At 47.1% G+C, this 20,721-nt stretch overlaps 1 protein-coding gene across 16 annotated transcripts in view; it reads left to right on the top strand.

Annotated features, from left to right (window-relative positions):
- CLASP1 (cytoplasmic linker associated protein 1) overlaps nt 1-20,721 on the top strand; it is a 261,428-nt gene that overhangs the window by 64,127 nt on the left and 176,580 nt on the right. The window lies entirely within an intron of this gene.

Raw genomic sequence — 20,721 nt, 5'->3', positions numbered from 1 at the left:
CCCTTCTTTTCTGTACTGGCCCTTTCCCCCTCTTGGCTTTCAGTGAACATTTCATAGTAAGAAAAGGAAGGCCTTAATCTTTCTCTCTTTTTTGTTTCACTGATGTAAAAGCGTGCAACTCTTAGAAGTTCATTAGTCCATCGAAACTTTTCCAGTCTACCAATCCCATCTAAGGAAGACTAAGGTAGTCACATAAAGAAAGACATTGTAGTGTCTTAGCCAAGGTAGATCATTGAACCCTTGGTGTTATGTGGGGCTCTGTAGGTATTTCTTTTCTTTCTTAATACCTCTTTATAATCTAGATTTCTCTTTGGGTGCCTTGGCTTAATCATGGCATGATGAGAGGATAATTGGGTTACAGATTTATTTGCCCGTTTCACAAATTTGTTTTGAGAACAGCAGAGGTGCCGGTTGTTGAGGAGAGAAAATTAGACTCTGGCTTCCGAACAAGCTATGATAGCAGCGTCGATGTGGTTGCATCCGCGGACCTCGTGTTTGACGGGACAGCTGACCAGTTAGGAGAGGTGCCCGCAGACAGCCCCAAGCTTCCCTTCTGTGGGAGGGGGCTGCGGAAGCCCCCTGCCGTGGTGGCCTGCGAGCTGCGTCTCAACAGATGGGCCGGGTGTGGGCAGGTGTGGCTGCAGCAGGCTGGGGAGATTCCGCCTGGACCGGGCTGGTCTGTGGGCACCTCTGCTTCACCGCTGCCCGCGCAGTCCCGTGGAGCTCCGAGAGGCCCCGCTGGGCTCGCCCGGAGAGCCCGGCACTCACGCAGGGCCTGGCCCGCGGCCGCACTCGAGTATTTGTTAGTCGGCGTGAAGGAGGCGGGCGGGGATGGCAGAAGCTGACGCTCACTGGCCAGTGCTCCGTGCCAAGCCTGTGCTGAGCTCTTGTAGGCAAGTCATTTCCCTCCATCACATGGCCACCTTGTTAGTCACTGTTGTAATTCCCCTGCAGTGGGTGAAGGAACGTGGCACAGCCGGCCTCGGAAACCCGCCTGCTGGGCTCAGAACCCACACTCTTCACCGGAACAGTGCTTCCTAGAAGGACAGGCTGGGGCTAGACCCGAGGGCGAGAAAGCCACACCCAGGCGCTTAAGCTGGGTCTCCAGCAGCCTGTGAGGAAGCAGTGAAGGGTTTAGAGCAGGCTTCTAGGGTGTTCTGAGCTGCACCTTGGGAAGTTAAAACGTTATGGTGGTGTCTGAGCCGACCTGGGAACGACTAGGAGGTTACTAGGAAATAGCTCAGTGAGATGACCAGTAATGAGGTTGGGAGTGGATTGATTACTGGGGTGCTGGGGGAAGTTGGGTAATAATTTGAGCCCTTGGCCTTGGAATGTAGATATTATCACCAGACTTCATAGTGGCATCTGAGAGTGATTTAAACTTGAGCTTGTGCTTTGCACACAACAGGTCCTTAAGATAATAAATTGATTTCATTTCCTCTACAGTGCCTACTGTTTTGGAACTTTGACTGTCCCCAAGCTAAGGATGTCCTGTGTGCAGACCTCTGAGGCATTATGCCTGTGAATGATATCTTTTTAGTTCTCTCCCATAGCTCCCCTTGAAATCAGAGCCTTTCAGAAAAAGTGAGAGGCCCGGGTCATTTCCATTTAATGTTTATATTTGATAGACTAGTACTTGTAACACAGAGTGTAGTGCAGTAAAGAACATGTTACAACACACTGTAACTGTTGCTCATAAAGTACTCCCAGGATTTATGAGGATGAGAATTCAGGTTATACCCCTAGCTGGCATGTGATCTGATAATAGGACCCAAGAAATGCGTGGCCCTCTGAGGCTGGGCCAAAGGCTCCCCTCATTTCCTCTCCATTTCTCTTCTTGTCCCGTCCCTCCCCTGCCTTCACTGTGGGAGAACCTTGAAACAGTTGCTTCCCAGGCACCTGAGTCGTTTATGGGCTGCTTTCATCAGAATTGTTTGGTAGCTTGGATTACACCAGTGAAATCTGAGAAGGGTGCTGGAGAGCCATTAATAGGACGCACAGCTGTCAATCGCAGAGAAGCCAAGGTCGGAGCCGGTGTTAATAACTCTTCCTGCAAGCTTCCCTTCCCAGAAACACCTCTGCAGGCCATCCTCTCTTGTGCTTTCCGGGAGTTTTCTCCTCAGATAAGAAAGGCACCGGGGTGGGAGAGTTTGGGGTTAGCAGATGCAAACTATTATGTAGAGAATGGATGAACAACAAGGTCCTACTGCACAGCACAGGGAACTATACTATAACTATATTCAATATCCTGTAATAAACCATAATGGAAAACAATATGAAAAATAATATATATGTATAACTGAGTCACTTTGCTGTACAGCGGAAACTAACACAACATTGTAAATCAACTATACTTCAACTAAAAAAAAAAAACAAAAAAAGAAAAGAAAGAAACGGAGCCCAGGGCTCTTGTTTAGTGCCTTCCCTGTGGGTGATTTGCGACAGGCTTTCCCAAAAGGGAGAGCAAGGACTTAGAACAAGTTTTAGAATCTCCCCCCCTCTCTCTGTGTATTGGGACTCTCAGTACTGCTGTAAACATCCAGACCGGGCAGGCCTCCCAGCCACGACCCATGAGCTGTGTTGGGCGTCACTCAGCGGGGGGCCGGCCGCGGGGGGTGGCCTTGCAGGGAGACGGCTCTGGGGCCCTCGGCCAGCCCGGCCCAGCCAGGACAGGGGGACGTGGAAGGTCAAGGGGAGCTCGGGGGTGGGGGACAGGCGGCTTGAGGGCAGGGCCTCAGCTGGCTGTGGACATGGAGGAGCTCATTTCAGAGATCATTTAGAGAGGTGTTTTTTTTTTTTTTTTAATCAGTCATCAATTTTATACACATCACTGTATACATGTCAATCCCAATCGCCCAATTCAGCACACCACCATCCCCCCCCACCGCAGTTTTCCCCCCTTGGTGTCCACACGTTTGTTCTCTACATCTGTGTCTCAACTTCTGCCCTGCAAACCGGTTCATCTGTACCATTTTTCTAGGTTCCACATACATGCGTTAATATACGATATTTGTTTTTTAGAGAGGTTTTTTAATTTAATTTTAAAAAGTGCGCCGCAGGCGTGCACCTGCGCTTATGGCTGTGCCGGTGCCCCTGGAGTCTGCGGCCAGGTGGCCCTGGTCGCAGCTAAACACAGAGCGCTTTCGACACCTTTAGACGACCGGAGAAGACGGTCACACCAGTTGCTAGCATTTGCTGAGAGCCGCGTGGTTTGGGGCATCGGGAGCAGAACAGGGCATCGCCCCGGCCTGGAGGGCTGCCGGCCTCAGGAGGCCATCTGTCCTTTTCGGCTGAGCCCGTCCCCGTTTATGCCTGTTGTCCTGGTGTCACTGTTAACAGCACCCCGTTGACACCCAGAGTGCCCCAGCGTGGAGGAGAAATTATTTGCTTGCCTTACTCGCAGTCTGGTGGCGAGAGGCTAATATGTAAACATTTAACTCATTACTGCTCATCTCACAATGAGCCTGACATGCAAAGGGGCCCAGCCTGGCTGGTCGGTAGACGCCCTCCCCTGCCCGCCCCCGCCCTCGGCGTCCCCTCGTCTACCTGCTTTCTGCTCCTCTCCCACAGTCCCGAACCCTCCCTGCCTCATAGCTGCCCACCCAGAACTTACTCAGCGTCCAGGAGGACGAGCGCCCATCCCCGCTGGAGCCCCTTTGGAGCAGACTGGGGGGTGCGGCCTCCCCTCTCTTTCCTTCTCCTGGAATTGTCTTTGGGGAGAATTTTCGTTTACCGATGGCCACTTGAGTGCCCCCTAGTCCCCCAGTTCTCTAGGGTGTGTTGGAAAGAGCCTTCTATGCTTCGATGCTGTCATTTTGATGGGCTGCCAGGAGGAGAGGTGGATACGCATGCGTGCTTGCGGTCCTGCCTCCAACTCGGCACGCTGCTGGGCCCCGCTTGCTACTTGCCTCCACCCCTGGGAAGGAGACACGGTGCCATAGGAGGGGCTGGGCTGTGGAGCCCCCCCAGACCTGGGCGTCAGGACAGGCGGTAAGGCTGCCCTGAGATGGGGAAGCCGAGCACAGGATGGCGTCCGAGGCCCCTCCTGCCTCATCCTTCAGTAATTGCTCCGCAGTGATTTTGAGTTAGGGAGACACCCTGACTGTAGAAGCCAAACCACTTTGGGATCACGATAGGCGACGGTCTCTGGTGGTGGGCTAGAGAGATGAACTGACAACGTCTTAGAACAGAATGGGAATCCTAAAGGAGCCTTTGTGGGAGAATGGACACATGCTGGCTTCTCTCTTTCTTTTGTTTTTCATCATTGCCTTTGAGCAGATAGTGAATTCCTCATTTGAAATAATTCCATTGTGAACTTTTCATTTTCACCCCTCGCCCTTTTTGATTTGTTTATTTTCCCCCAGGTGTGGTCCTGCCTACTTTGGAAATTTGGAATCACAACTAGGTGTGAGTAGGAGGTGGTACAGAAGAAGCTGTCTTCCCCAGAGCTGAGAATTCACCCCCAGTTCCCAGGGCCTTTGGTTTTCTAAGAGGCTGGAAGTTAGAAGAAATGAGAGCAGCAAGGTTTTTTTTGATTTCTCTGTCCTGCCTTTAAGGTTTCTACACTAGAACAAGTTGGCTTATTTTTCATAAATGAATTCATTAAGTGTGCAGGCGTGTATATTTTTTTTACTTTTCCGGCAAGGCCGCTGTGCCTTGTGTTTGAAAACATGAATGAACTTGCCGAGCGGAAGAGGAGGGGCTCGACCCACAGGGGCGGCTTCTGCTGGTTCTTCCCACCTGCTCTCTCTCTACGCTGTTACTTGCCCTCTGATAGCATCACCTGGCTTTTACCTGCCTCTTTTTTCCAAGGTGATGTAGGCGTTTCCAGCAAATCATCAGACAGTCATTTTACAGCAGAGGAAGGAACTGACACCCGGGAGGGACTAGTGACTCCCTTTCCAGATTCTGAAAGCGCAAAATTAAACAAAGGCAGGAAGGATTCCCTGTACCCAGCCGAGTCACTGAGAGCCAACACTTAAAAACAAAACCCAAACAGCAGTGAAACCCCAGAGGACAAAGCCCAGCTTAAGCGAAGCTTGCCTGTTGTGTTTCTGCACGCGTGTTTGATCCCTTAGTAAATAATTGAAGAATTTGGGACAGTTCCAAAACGGAAACGTTTCCCAGTCGTATCCGTCTGTAAGTGTTCGGAGGGGCTGTTCAGTGTTCTACCCAGTTGAGTTTTCGTGGAGGGAAAAAAAGGACTCAGTGTCATAGCAACTCTGTCATGTTCTAGCCCGACTCTGGCTTTGGAGTTTTTGTTCTTTGCTGGGTGACGAGATAAATTAGTGAAAGGCAGAATATAGGAGAAGGAGGAGAGGTGTATGGGGAGAACCAAATACACTGACTGCCTGGTTCAGGGTCGTGTGCTAAGCATAAGTACGTATGCTTAGTATGAGTCAGCTGCTCCAGTCCTGGCAAGGGCGCACATCTCCCGCAGACATTCATCAGCGCGGGAGGGCAGGTGGTTACAGTTGGGCCAGGTCCCTGGGCTGTGTCCACTGCTGGACTTTGCTCTAAGGAGACAGAGGAGGCCACCAGCTTGTCAGGCTCTTGCACTAGAGTCCGTAGAAAAGCAATCTATTTTATGGGGCTTCCCTGGTGGCGCAGTGGTTAAGAATCCACCTGCCAATGCAGGGGACACGGGTTCGAACCCTGGTCCGGGACGATTCCACATGGTGTGGAGCAACTAAACCCATGAGCCACAACTACTGAAGCCCGTGTGTCTAGAGCCCGTGCTCTGCAACAAGAGAAGCCACCGCAACGAGAAGTGCGCGCACCGCAATGAAGAGTAGCCCCTACTCGCCACATCTAGAGAAAGCCCACGCACAGCAACGAAGACCTAACGCGGCCAAATAAATAAATAAATAAATAAATTTATTTAAAAAATATCTATTTTATATTGCAACCCATAGGAACACCTTAGGATTCAGGGGACAGACGCTCCACCCTGAGAGAAACCCCAGGACACAAGAACGCCTTGTCTCACGTGAGGCCCTAACAGAAATGAAACCTTCACCTCCTGTACTGCGAGTTGCTGCTTCCCTCATGAAAACCACTTCCCCTCTGCTTTTAGCATACCTGTGCCAGCAGACAGGTAGCGACCCCGACCCTCGTGGGTAGATGTGCCAGTCATGGGAAGAAACAGATGATTTTCCACAAGAGAGAATAGTGAACATACTAATTATAGCTTTAGAAAACCCTTTAGATACCAGCATTATCCTTTATTTAGGAAGCCTGGACTCGCCCTTATGTCATCTGCAAGTGCTTGTCTTATTGTATTGTTTTGTCTCTGAGTTTTCCTTTGATGCTGGTGGTATGAGACCAGTGCCCCTCAGAATTCCCTTTTAAGTCACTGCAGTATTTAGGGTTGGGGAGGAGGGCCTTAGGATGGGGTGTGTAGCCAGGGATTCTTCTTCCCAGAGCCTTAGTCACGAGTCTCAATTCTGACTCGGGAGAGATGGATCTCAAAGATCAAAGACATAGGCACCTGTAAAGTTTTCCCTTTTTTTTTTTTTTTTAAATTTATTTTATTGAAGTAAAATTGATTTACAATGTTGTGTTAATTTCTGCTATACAGCAAAGTGATTCAGTTATACATATATATATTTATATATTTATACATTCTTTTTCATATTCTTTTCCATTATGGTTTATCACAGGGTATTTATCATAGTTCCCTGTGCTGTAGGACCTTGTTGTTTATCCATTTAAAAAAAATAAATTTATTCATTTATTTATTTATTTTCAGCTACGTTGCGTCTTCGTTGCTACACGCGGGCTTTCTCTAGTTGCAGCGAGCGGGGGCTACCCTTCGTTGCGGTGTGTGGACTTCTCATGGCGGTGGCTTCTCTTGTTGCGGAGCACGGGCTCTAGGCGCACGGGCTCTAGGCGCGCGGGCTCAGTAGTTGTGGCTCGTGGGCTCTAGAGCGCAGGCTCAGTAGTTGTGGTGCCCGGGCTTAGTTGCTCCCCAGCATGTGGGATCTTCCCGGACCAGGGTTCAAACCTGTGTCCCCTGCATTGGCAAGCGGATTCTTAACCACTGCGCCACCAGGGAAGTCCCTGCTGTTGGTTTCTAATCGGATACTTTTGATTTGTTGAAAGATGTTTCCTCCAGTTCTTTAGTTGCTAATAGATCATAATCATAATCAAAAAGCAGAAATGAGAGTTAAAGCTTTTCTTTATTTTTTTTCATTTCCGCGAGGTGTTTTTATTCTGGTGCTGGGCCTTGTTATCTTATTTTTCTTCCTGGGATTCTCCCTCTTCTCGGTGCCCTTTCCTACCTACACCTTTATTGTTCATAATTTCCCTTCTCCCATTCCCCAGAACAATCCAGGGCAGCCTAATCCATTTATTTTACACATATTTTGGGTGTTTATGATAAGGAAGTCACTTAAATTTTGTAATGGACAATGAGAGTATTCCAGTTGTGTTAAGATTTCTGGGGGTTGGTTGCAAGTGGCCATCAGCATACCCTAGCGCCTGACACCTGCCCAGTAAATAGAACTGTCTGTCAAAACTGCTTTAAGACACTGACTGCGGTTAATTCCCCGGGTTTCTGTCTGCCACGTCACACTCGGGCAGGCCTTGGATCGTCAGGCTTTGGACACCGTGTTCTAGCACCTCTCCCAGCATCCTCCAGCTCCTCCTCTGCTGTCCTTTGTGATGTGCCCTGAAACGCCTATCAGTGATAGACACATTCCCTTGACTTCTTAATCTCCTCCTTCAGTCTGTAAAATAGGCTCACGTGTCTACCTTTCGAAGAAGAAACAACCACCACCTTTACTTGACCAGCAGAGTCTTCAGGCTGCCCTCCTGAGTTTTGCCTGCACTTGGACTTTCCCACATTCGGTCTCGACCCGACATCCCCGTCACTCTTCGTTCCACGTGTCTGACCTCTCCTCCCGTGAACTTGCGGATGGACTAAGGAATTGCCAAAGCCAGAGTTCTTTCCACCTTGATCTTATGTGACTTCTTACCTGATCAGGCCCCACTGGTGACGCTGTCTTCTTCGCTGGCTTTTGATGCCACCTGAGTTAGTTCTTCTTCCAGCAGCTCTTTTTCGTCTACTTCGTGGATACCACCTCCTCCAGCCCTTGCAAACGTGGGTGTTCATCAGGATGCCCGCCTCAGTCTTCCCTCTGCGTGCTGCGTGTTCTCACTGGCGACTCTCATTCCTGTATGTGTCCCCAGACCCATCTCTGCACCCTACACTTCCCTCCTGGGCTTCAGATAGCAGACACGTGCCTGCAGGATATTTCTGTGTTGATGTCCCATCAGGCCCGGAGCTCAACATGTCAGAGACAATTCAGCTCCTTCTGCTGTCACACAGACCTGCTCCCAGTACCCCCTGCCTCATCCCGGGGTATGACACAACCATCGGCTTTGTTGCGCAGCCTAGAAGCCTGCAGTCTCTGCCCTTGTTGCACCCAAAGTCCTCCCTGCCTCCAATTCATGCTCCCCATCTTTGCAAAAATGAGCTTTCAAAACTGCAAATATATCATTTCACACTCCCCTGTCCTTCTCCCTGTCCTCCTTCCATCCCATCCCCTTTTTTCTTCCAAACTTTCAAATCTTTCAGTGGTTCCCCAACACCTCAGGATGAAATTTCTAAGTTCTTAGGATGCTCTGAACTTTGTTTCCTTCCAGACTCTATAAAGTTTTTGGATTTCTCTCTTATTAGTGGGATTGGATGAGTTTCCTTAACTTTGCATGTGATCCTTGCCCAGTTTTGTAGAGTTTTGTGAGCTTTTAGAATGAATTGGGAATCTTCTACCTCTCAGTGCTAGAATGTTTGTGGGTGGAGATATCACTTCTAACAGGGTTGAGAGGAAAAATGGTTTCTTGTGGTTTGACGGTGGTGGGCACAGCCACGGCACCAATAGGGACGATGCTATTTTGGACCCAGCGCTGTAGTGAGGAAACAACTGCAGGGGGGAAATTAAACACTGCAGATGGTGTAAACCATTTTACAGCTCGCATACCTACAGGCCTTCTACTTTTGATTTGTCCCTTGGTTTGCCCTGCACATACTCTTAAAATTTAAAAAAAAATTGTGTTAAAATATACATAACATAAAACTTACCAATTTAACTGCTTTTAATTGTACAACTTAGCGGCTTTAATATTCACAGTGTTGTTCAACCATCACCACTATCCATCTCCAGAACTTTTTCATCATCCCAAACTGCATCCATTAAACAATAACTTCCCATTTCCCCTCCTGCCAGCTGCTGGTAGCCACTACTTTCTTTCCGTTTTTCTTTAATTGAAGTATCGTTGATTTACAATATTATATTAGTTTTAGGTGTACAGCATACACTGTTCTACTTTCTGTCTCTAAGAATCTGCCATTTCTTGGCATGTCCTATATCTAGAGTCATACAATATGTGTCCTTTTGTGTCTGGTTTATTTCACTTGCCTTAACGTTTGCAAATAACTCTCGAACTTGATTTTTACCTGGGAACGAAGGGGAGGACGGGGCCACGTTTACTATGTGTGGTTCACTGTGGCACGTCGTTGAAATTGATTGCTTCAGTAATTCTCCCAGTCACCTGCAGAAGGGGGTATTAAGTATCCCATTTTACAGATGCATACATGGACTTTGAGACGTTAACATTCTTGAGGGCCCATGGCTAGTAACCATGGTGGTGCCATGTTTTGAACCCAGCTTTGTCTGACTCCAAAGCCTACTTATTTTATTCTCTGTCTGCCGCTTGGATCTCCACCCCGACCCCACCCCATACTGGGTTTCTGAAGATCGAGCATTCTTCTGGGCTCGTCCTGAACCGTGCGGTTTGCACATCTGACCGGGTGTGGTTCACACCTTGCCTGTCTCCATCACAGTGACCTGAAAGCTTTCCCCTTGAGTTCAGACAGGATGGCCATCTGCCACTGTGGGTAGTAGTTTTGCTGATTGGTGCGGTTCAGTGAATTGATTTTTCCATAAAATGTTCTTAAGATACCTAGCCTTGTGGAAGCTTTGATTCCCAAGATCTTTCTTGCGAAGCATCCTGAGCAGAGTGTGATGGAATTTGGCTAGCTCTGAAATACTTCTTAATTTGGAGTCTGAGGGACTTGGGAATATGTCGTTTTAACTGTCACTTTTCCCTTGATTGCAGTAAGATGCTTCCTAAAAAGTGGGACCTGGAGGGTTTCTTTCTGTTCTGTTGTTCCCTCATTTCCCATCAGGGTGAGGTAAAACTCCTCACAGCTGAGGCCACCTTCACTTTTTAGCCGAGTGGGCTTCGTAGTGGGCACAGGGTGGGCCCTGGCACTGCAGTATTTTCCAAGTGAGAAATAAAGCACATTGATGGGATTCATTCATTTGTTCAACAAATAAGGTTCTGGACTCTAGCAATGAGTAACTAGACACAAATTCCTTTCTTCATGGCGCTTACTTCCCACCTGGGGGAAAGAACCCATAAGCAAGTCAACTGAGTGAGTTTTATAGATGACTGGGAAGTGAGAAGTGCTTTGGAGAAAAGTAAAGCCGAGTGGGCCGAGGGCGTGCATACACGCCCATGATATTCAGTAGGGTGGTCGGAGCGGGCCTGGCCGAGAACCTGGCACTGGGACAGAGACTGGGTGGGATGCTGGGCCGGGCCGGCTGGCAGCCTTGGGGAAGGGCATTCCAGGCAGAGAGAGTGTCTGGCACGGAGAGGGAGGAGCTGGGAGGCCAGTGAGGGGAGGGGGCGGCCGTCGGGGGGACCAGTTCTTGCACAACATGGAGCCATTGGCGGGTTTTCAACAGAGGACATGGTATGACAACTTTTAGACGGACATTCTGGTCGCGTGGTGAGAATAGACGGAAGGGAGCCCGGAGTGCAAGTAAAGATCCAAACAGGGCTAAGTGACGGTGCTTTGCTGTCGGCCATTGTGTCTGGGGTTGTTGACTGGAGCGCGAAGCTCGTACCATTCACATCATTCGCTGTCTTACCCAGGCACCCCCAGCCACTTCCTCCAAATTTGCTGGCATCATGGTCGATGCTGATGATTCAGAAATGATGGAGATACGGAACCTGCATAGAGCTCGAGCTAGGCTTTAGGCACTAGAGAAACAGATGGTTTAACAAACCAGAGGTCGCAACCTCTACAAGAGCAGTGTGTGGTGGATGTGCGGGACATACCGCCTTCCGTCCCGGGCTAGTGGGTATAGGCGGGAGGGCGCCGGAGCGAGTGATGCTTGAAGTGAGCCTTGAGAGGCACGAGAGTGACACAGAGAGAAAGCACAGTGCTTCAGGCAGGGACCCGCGTCAGTGAGAGCTGGCACATCCGGGAAAACTGGGGGTGATGACTGGCCCACAGAGCGCGTCGAGGTGTGTGGACTGTGGGCTCTTGAGAGGGTTCTCCGCAGCACCGATGGGCCTCTTGGCCCACGCAGGCTGCACTGCGCCCCGTCACAACCTAGCTCCCGACCCGGCTGTTGGCCTTGCTTCCTTCTGCCACAGGCACCATTTCAGGATCATTTCCGGATTGATAGATAACAAATAACTACCTTTGGCAGGTGTAATGAATTCTTCTTCCACAGTCCGGTCACCAGAAAGATCAGAGTAGAGTTCTTTTAAAACAAGTAACTGATTTTTTTTTTACAGCTTTATTGAGGTATAATTTACCTGTTAATCGTACAGTTCAGTTATTTTTTAGTAAATTTACGGAGTTGTACAGCCATCACCGCAATCCAGTGTTAGAGCATTTGCCCATCACTCTGAAAGATGCCTTGCCTCCGTCTGCAGGCATTCCCCACCCCCACCTGCAGTTGTAGGCGACCGTTTCTCTACTTCCTGTCTCTGTAGATTTGCCTTTTCTGAGCATTTCGTATAAATGGGATCATACAGTAGGTAGTCTTTTATGTCTGATTTCTTTATTCGTATTCAAGGTTCATGAATATTATAGCGTGTATCAGTACTAGTTTGTTCCTCTTTACTGTTGAATGGTATTTGATTGTGTGGATGTACCACATTTTGTTTCTCTAGTCATCAGTTGATGGGTATTTGGATTATTAGCACTTCTTGGCTCTTAAGAGTGATGCCCACTTTTTTGCCAGAAGGGCATCCAGTAGGCCGAGGGTTCTCTGGGGAAGGTGCACACGAGAGCGATTTTGGTTTGGGGAGTGTCCTTACAAACTTAGTGTTCTTGCCTTGCCCTTTTGGAAGACTGGTGGAGTAATGAATGTTATTGGAGCCACGTACTAGCTGAGTGGCCTTGCCCACTTGCCTTTTTCCTTAGCTGGGAGGTGGGGATGCTTATAGGTGCGGTGCTTTGTACAGGGTATTGTGAGGATTCAATGAGATAATACGGAGAATATGTGCAAGGTAACGGTTAATTTTCCCCATGAGCCCCCCAGCCGCCAACACCCACCCGTGTGCTGCCCCTGGGGAAGTGCTTGGGGATGAGAGGGGCTGTGTTAGGACCGCCCCGCTTCGAGTGGTCTGCGGTCTTGTTGGAGAGAGGTGTGGAGTGCCCGTGAAGTAGAGGGCCGGGAGGGGAGCGGGGTGGGGGGCTCTTAGGAGACCCCATAGGCCTGGCTGGCTGGCTGGCTGGAGGAGAGGAGCGGGGAGGTCAGCTTAGAACCATATTGGGAGAATTTTAAAAGCCCACGTGGAAGACTTGGGTCTTTGTTTAATCCCTTGGGCAACCATGAATGCTTTGGTGCCTGATCTCACATTTATGAGATGCGTCTGGAGGAGGGAAGCTGCAGATTTAGGGGTCTTTGGCCGGATTCCACCCATGAAATGTGTTTTTGGGCTCCCCAGTCCTTTAAATTCATTCAGAAAGTTGCCCGTGTTTAAAATCTGGCCATCTGGCCACGCTGGCCTCAGTTCCCACCTGGTGTCACGTGAGCAGGGCTTCCCGAGGAGTCCAGGTTTCCGTGGTTAGGGGCTGCCTCATCTCTCCCTGCTTGAGTTTGCAGCCGTGGGTCTAGAGCTGCGCTGGATGGCACGGTGGCCTTGAGCCCCGTGCGGCTGTTGAAAGTTACATTAAGGAGCTCGATGGTTTAAGCAAAATTTAAGATTCTTTTTCCCATTCACATGAGCCACATTTCACTTGCTCAGTAGCCATGTGTGGTTAGTGGCTGCTGATTTGGACAGCACCAATCTGGGACATTCCTGTCACTGCTGAACATTGTATGGGGCTGGTCCAGATCTTTGAACAAAGGGTACTGACTCTGCCTCGCACCGTGTTCAGCCCCGGCCTCCTGGGCTTGCTGGGCCTGTTGCTGCTCGCGTGTGAAATGAAGTGGTTTGATGACCGATGATCCTTTCTAATGGTAAGACCCTGGTGTATGGGCAACAACAGGTAACAAGCCTATCACTTCGTGAGTCCCATTAATCTCACATTAAGTACTTATATTTTAACAGACTTCTGTGGCTCAAAAAGTGTCTCCGGAGGCCATTCCAGAAGAGGGATTTAAAAAGTCAGCGGCCCAGAGGCATCTGGTTGGCACGAGTGTCCCAGGAGTTGCTGGGTGAAGCTGTGAAGGACAGCATGCTTGGGTGAATAGTTCTGCTGTCTCACGTGAACGCACAGGGTCACCGACTTTGTCACACTCTCTAGGGTATCTGTGTTGTGCTCTTAATTCTTGGGATTGAAAGTGAGTGCGTTGTAAGAGTACTAATTAATTTCCTCCTTACTTAATAAGGTTGCAGTGTAGAGTCTTAAAATGACAAAAAAATATATAGAGTCAGCAGCCTGTGGCCCCATAGGGCACCTAGCGCATTATGGTAAAAATAATGCTAGTCAGGTGTACAGTGTGTGTTCTTTTTCAGAACTTGCCCTGAGGAGATAAGCGCACATTGTGCGGAAGTGTGTACCCATCACAGTGTTGATTAAGATAATGACTGTGGGTAGGGGCTTGGCGGCTCGGTTCAGTGATTATGGTGCCTGCACACAATGGGGTATCATCCAGCCATTGAAAATGGGGCGGAGATCTGTATGTATAGATCTGGGGCGATTTCCATGGCATACGAACCGTTTCTGTAGAACTCACAGCACACACACGTGCACACGTGTACATGCGCGATGTCTTGAGGGACAGTCGTCAGGATGTTGGCAGTTGGGTGATGAGATTTCAGGTGCCCTCACTTTCATCTTTGGGGTTGTGCCCCCTCGGACTGTTCCTCTCTTTGCTCAGTAGGCTGTGCTTTTTTGTTTTTGATTTTTTGAAAGTGCTGCTCTCATAAAGAAGGGAACAAACACTTACCGAGTGCCTACTGTATGCCAGCCATTTTGTTAAAACTCTTAACGCTCCTGTGTACTCTTTGAGGGAAGGATGTTATTATTCTGACTTTACTGATGAAGCACGTGAATCCTGGAGACGGAGCAGCTCGGTTGGGCAGTAGACGTGGCAGAGCTGGGATTCAAGCCTGGATCTGTACTCACAGCACCCTTGGACTTTTCCTGTTTGGGACATTATCAGAGCATCAGAGATGTTTGGAACTGAGACCGGCTTTATCTGGTAGTGGCAGAGAAGAAATGTGACCTGCCCAAGGTCTTCAGCTAGCTAGAGAGAGGTGAGGAGGGCTAAAAGGTGGGCTTTTGTGATACTGTGATTTTGCTGTGCTGAGAATAGCCTTGATCAAGTCAAGAGGCTCCCCCACCCCTACCCGCCTCCAGTTCCATCACTATCCAAACTTTATGACCTTGGTTAAGTCTCTCTACCTCTCTTTTGAATTTTCCTCGCTTGCAAAGTAAGGGTAGTATGTTCTACATCTCAGGTTATTGTGAGATTATTCAGATTCATCCAGAAGTGCCTTAAAAACAATAAAATACAATATGAATGCAAAATATTATTTTTATTCCAGCCAGTCTGGTCTTCCTAGGCTCAAGAAGTGACCTGTTCCTCCAACCTAGCTTGTCCCTTATGGACATTTTTTGGGGAAAAGGATTTAGAATTCCTTTCTTTGATCATTGAGCAGATGTTACACCGTGGAGAGAGAACTGTGGTTGGTTCCATTTTGGTGCCTTGACTTGTAGTTTAGAAAATAAGTAAGGCAGAGACGAGGTCCAAGCCACTTGTCACAGACTTATATATAGGTCGAGTGGTCCAGGGTCACTCCCACTTTTCTGGTTTTTAAAACCTTTAAAAAAATTGCGAGCTGTATTTAGAAAGGGCATAAAATGCAAATACACAGTTTAATCAGTTGTAAAACTAACAGCTCTTTAATTGCTACTCGGGACAAGAACTGGAACATTGCCAGCACTCCCCGAAGTTACCACTCTCCTGACTTGTATGGTATCACTCTCTTTTCTTTTTTAGTTTTATCATCTAAATATGCACCTTAAAATTATAGTTTATGTTTGCTTGTTGTTGGACTCCTACAAAAGTGTATATACAGGCTTTTTCACTCATTATTATAGATTTATCTGTGCTGTTGAGTGCAGCTTTGATTCATTTATTTTTTTTTTTTATTTTATTTTTTTTAAATGATTTTTGTTTTTTTTTAATTAATTAATTTATTTATTTATGGCTGTGTTGGGTCTTTGTTTCTGTGGGAGGGCTTTCTCTAGTTGTGGCAAGTGGGGGCCACTCTTCATCGCGGTGCGCGGGCCCCTCACCGTCGCGGCCTCTCTTGCCGCGGAGCACAGGCTCCAGACGCGCAGGCTCAGCAATTGTGGCTCACGGGGCCCAGCCGCTCCGCGGCACGTGAGATCCTCCCAAACCAGGGCTCGAACCCGTGTCCTCCGCATTGGCAGGCGGACCCCCAACCACTGCGCCACCAGGGAAGCCCTGATTCATTTATTTTGATTGATTATTGTGTTCCTTGGCATGAAAACCACAACTTTCACATTCTACAGTAGATGGACATATGGATTTCTAGTTTTTGGCTATTACGAATGGGGCTGCTCTGAGCATTTTTGTGCATTTCTCCTGTTGTACACGTGCATGCATTTCTGTTGGGCATATTCCTAGCAGAGGAATAGGTGTATCTCCAAATTTGGGAGATATGCCAAGATGTTTTCTGAAGTGTTGGTTGTACCAATTTACATTCCTACCAGCCCAAGTTTCCGTGGTAACACGTTCTTGTCAACACTTGGTCTTGTTGGTCTTTAATTTTAGCCATTCAAGGAGTATGCAGCAGTGTGTCACTGTATTTTAGTTTATGTTTCTCTGATGAGTAATGGAGGTTGAACAACTTTTCATGTACTTATGAACATTGATATCTTTTGTGAAGGGCCTGTTCAAGTATTTTGCCCATTTTTCTACTGGGTTGCCTGTTGATTGGGCTTGTAGATGATCTGTATATTTTCTAGAATCAAGCCTGTTGTTGCTTATTTGTTTTATAAATATCTCTTTCCAATGTGACTTGCCTTGTACTTTCTTAGGGTGTTTTGGTATACCACAGTTCTTAATTTTAATTTGGTCCAGTGCATCACTGTTTCTTTTAATGGTTTATGTTTATTGTGTCCTGATACTTTCTCCTGTCGTGGGATCATGCAGCTGTTTTCCTGTGTCATTTGCTAAAAGCTTCATTGTTTTGTTTTCCACACTTACATCTATACCAGGAGTTCATCTTTACGTATGGGGTGAGAAAGTAGTTTCTTTTTTATTCTAGATAGATACTCAGTGGGCCCAGGGTTCTCACTCCTCTGTAGTACACACTTTGTCATAAAGAAGGTGCCCACATATGCATGAGTCTGTTTCTTTATTCTGTTCTGTTGCTATATTTGTCTTCTCTTGAGCCGATAGCACATTCTTGCTGTTTTATAATAAATCTTGATATCCCATGGGAGCGAGTTTCACCACCTTGTGTCCTGCCATTTGCATTTCCACATAGATTTTGGAATCAACTTGTGAACTTCCTAAAGAAAAATTATAGTTGGGATTTTGAGTGGAATTTTATGTGTAGATCAATTTGGGGAAAATGGAAATTTTGCAATACTGAGTATTTCAGTCTGTAGCTTCTCTCTGTTTATTTTGGTCATCTTTAATTTTTCTTTCTTTCTTTTTTTAATCATTCCATAGCTTTTGGGGTAGAGATTTATTTTGGCTAGATTTATTCCTAGGTGTTAATTTTTATGCAATTTAAAATGGAAACATTTAAGATTTCCTTTTTTGGCTTGTTGTTGGTATAGAAATGTAATTGATTTTTTGCAGGGGGTGGGGAGGTACATTGACTTTGTATTAATCAGTCTTGTGAAACTTACTTATTTTATAATATACCTGTAGATCTTCTGGATTTTCTACTTACAATTTCCATTAGTAATGACAATTTAGCTTCTTCTCTATGAGTTTTATACCTTTAATTTTTTTTCTTGCCATAAAGCTTTAGCTAGGACCAGTGTTGAAAAAATATTGCAGAATGGATATTTTTGTCCTGTTCCCCATATCAAAGGGAAAACTTGCAGTATTTCATCAAGTGTGATGCTTGGTTTGATACTTGGATCAAAATTTGGCTCTTTCTACCTTTTAGCTGTTGTGAATAATGTCGCTCAGAGTGAGTGTACAAGTATCTGTTGGAATCCCTGCTTTCACTCCTTTTGGGTTTATAGCCAGAAGTAGAATTGTTGGATCATACGGTGATTCTGTGTTTAATTTGGGGGACCTGCACACCGTTTCCCACGGGGACTGCACCACTGTGTATTCCTACCAGCAGTGAACGCACAAGAGTCCCAGTTTCCCCACATCTTCACCCACACTTGTTTTCTGTTTTCTGTTTCTGTTTTTTGGGGGATAGTAGTGACCCAGATGGGTGTCTGCTATTGCTTCTTGCCTAGCGTTGCTGACCTCTCCTTTTGATCTCCTTTTCAACTTATGTTAGTTCTATTTTTCTCTATCCTTGGTCTCTTACCTCTTCTTTTGAACTTTCCATCCTTTCGTCTCTCTGGGCTTCATTCTGGATTTTTTTCTGCAGACTGTTTCCTGTTTACTTCTCCCTTCGTCTATATCTAGTGTGTTTTTAAGCCCATCCATCGGGTACTTAATTTTGGATTTCTCTCTCCCCAATTTTAATCATGTGTTTTGTTTTCTTATACATAGTAAGAATTGTTGTTTTAACATCTGTTTCTAATTATTCTCATACGCATAGTTCACATGGATCTTTGTTTCTGCTAGTTTTCATTTATAGTTGTCCTGTGTACCTGGTTGTCTTCGGTTGTGTTTTGGACATTGTATTTGAGAATTGTCTACAGAAGTAAATTGAGGACTAGACGAGGATTATATACTCTCCATCCAGAAATGATTTGTGTTTTTATCTGCCAGGGGCTTTAGAGCACCAGCAATCTAATAAGATCATTTCTATCTGCTGTGAGGGATTGGCATTTTTCTGGGTCACCCAGATTCTTGGAAGCTGGCCTGCAGTACATCTGGAGGCTGTTTTATTTCCAATTCACTCTCCAAGTGTATAGCCATTTGGATTTCCAACCCAAGGTATAGGGGGTTATCTGGGCTACTAGTCTTTGAGGGCTCTGGAGTGCATGTTCTAGATCCAAGTGGTTGTCACAAGTAATCAATCCTCAGTGTCTTGGTTGCCCCGTCCCAGTGTATAAATAGCCCTAGGGCAAAAGTAGACCGTTTGCTGTAGGCTCATCTCTCTGGATTTTAGTTTTCTTATATTTTGTGAGCCGGTAGCTCTTCTGTGCCTTCTTAGTTCTCTGATGTTTCCAAGATGTTCTTTTACATGATATCCAGCATTTGTAGTTGTTTTTAGCATGAGGGGTGGTCTGAGTTACTTAGCCATTATTACCTCCTTTTAAAAGCATCTTTTAAAAGTTACAGGGTAAAGGAACTGTGTTGGACCTTGAGAACACATCTGTTCTAAACTAATTCATCACTAGTCAATAAAGTAGGGCCTTATTGATCACTTACCATGAACCCGGTATTGTGCTATATGTTACAGAAATTTCGAGGAAATACAAGGCATGGTATTCCTTACATTCAAGGAGTTTAGCTGGGGACACAAGCATAAACTCAGAAAATTAAATAGAATATTGGAGGAGGTGCTCAAGGGTCATGCAGAGTTGACGGCCTAGTGAAAACTACGGGCAGAGTGGGTGGTGTGAGCCTGACCGTCTCTCTGCCTCTGTCCCCTCTCTCCTGGACATCTTCCCCATGGTGGGCACAGGGCCCTGTCACTCCCGCTTTAGGTTCCAGCTCTTCGGTGGCTCCCCCACTGTGTTCAAGACCTAGCTGAGGCCCTTCCAGAGCTTCCTCCCTTGCCCCTCCTCGCACCTGTTCCCCTCCTCCCACCCCCATGTGCTCCTCTCTCTGCTGGGAGGTCTTCTCTTCCTTTGGTGTGAGGCTAGGTCTTCAAAGCTTCTAGCCTTGTGCAGTGAAACCCCTTCTGGGAAGCCTCCTTGGGGAAGCCAGCCCCGTCCCTGTCCCTAGGACTCATAGGCGTGGCCTCCCCTGACCTGAATCAGTACCTATTTCCTCTGGCAGGGGCCGTGACAGTGCTCTGGTGCTAACAGCCAGCAGGTGAGTGGTCTGGCCCTTTCCCTGCACCGAGCACTATTTCAGGCACTTCATGTATATACACAGTGACCTAGAAGGTAGCTGTTACTGTTTCCCCCATTTAACAGGTCAGAAAACTGAGGCACAGAGAGGCTTCACGGCTCCTAATTAGAGTGGTCTTTTGGGCAATGACTTTATTGCTTTATCCCTCTCTTCACTAGGGAAACATAGAAGGGCCTGAGCTGTGAAGATAAACATGCGCGGTAGCGATTCCTTTCCTGCCCCACCGGGGCTGTGACTAAGGGAGAACTGGACAGGCGTGTGCGGTGGTTGATGCTGCTGTAAGGAGGCCTGGACTGTGTGCCAGCCTCTCCGCGCCTAGTTCTCTGGAGCTCGGCTGCATCAGTCAGCCTCGTCTGCCCGGACAGTCTCGGGACTCCCCAGTGTCTCTGGGTGGGACTTGTGGGGAACGTTGCTGTCTAGGATTTAGCCAGGGCTGCCCTGGTTGGACCTGCTAGCAAACCTTCATCCTGGAAAAGCTTTAAAGTCTGTTTCCCCCAAATTCCACGGGTAGGTAAACCGACATGGGCTGGCATATCTGGAAAGGCCATAGTCCTCTTGCAGCTCAGGCTTGAGGGATTATACTGAAGGCAGGTATTAATAATTCTGCCACGAGGAACAGTCCCCCTCCAAGCAGTAGTGCATCCAGAGAGAGGCTTAGGATTTCATCAGGAAAAAGCCAGTTCCAAATAATTGGGAGGCTGCTCTTTTTGTAAAATAAACTTAAATTTTTAGAACAGTTTTGGATTGACAGAAAAATCCCATCATATATCATTAACCTCTAACACTGGTGCGGTGTATTTCTTAAACTCAATAAAGAAATAGTGGTAGATTATTATTAACTAATGTCCGTAGTTTGTTCAGGTCTTAAGTAAGTTTTATCTGACGTCCTTATCAATCCCAGGATCCCACTCAGGATACGACACTCCACTTAATTATTGTGTCTCCTAGGCTCCTTTTGGTTGTGACGATTTGACTTCCCTTGACTTTGACGACTTGGATTGTTTTTAAGTGTACTGATTAGGTACCTTGGAGGATGTCTCTCTATTGGGATCTGATGTGGGTTTGTGAGTTTTTAAGCAAACGATCACAGACCTTTTAATCACATATGAAGCATACGTACTCCCAATGTGATGTATGGTTGTTGATGTTAACCTTGCTCATCTGGTTGAAATACCATTTCTGAGGCTTTTCTCCTCATACGGGTAATTATCCCCCTCTACGTCTATGTTGTATTCTTTGGAATGAAGTTGAAGCCTGATACCTA

This window comes from Balaenoptera ricei, chromosome 7, assembly GCF_028023285.1.
Source record: "Balaenoptera ricei isolate mBalRic1 chromosome 7, mBalRic1.hap2, whole genome shotgun sequence".
Classification (NCBI taxonomy): domain Eukaryota; kingdom Metazoa; phylum Chordata; class Mammalia; order Artiodactyla; family Balaenopteridae; genus Balaenoptera; species Balaenoptera ricei.
This window is presented reverse-complemented; position numbering and strand designations above follow the sequence as displayed.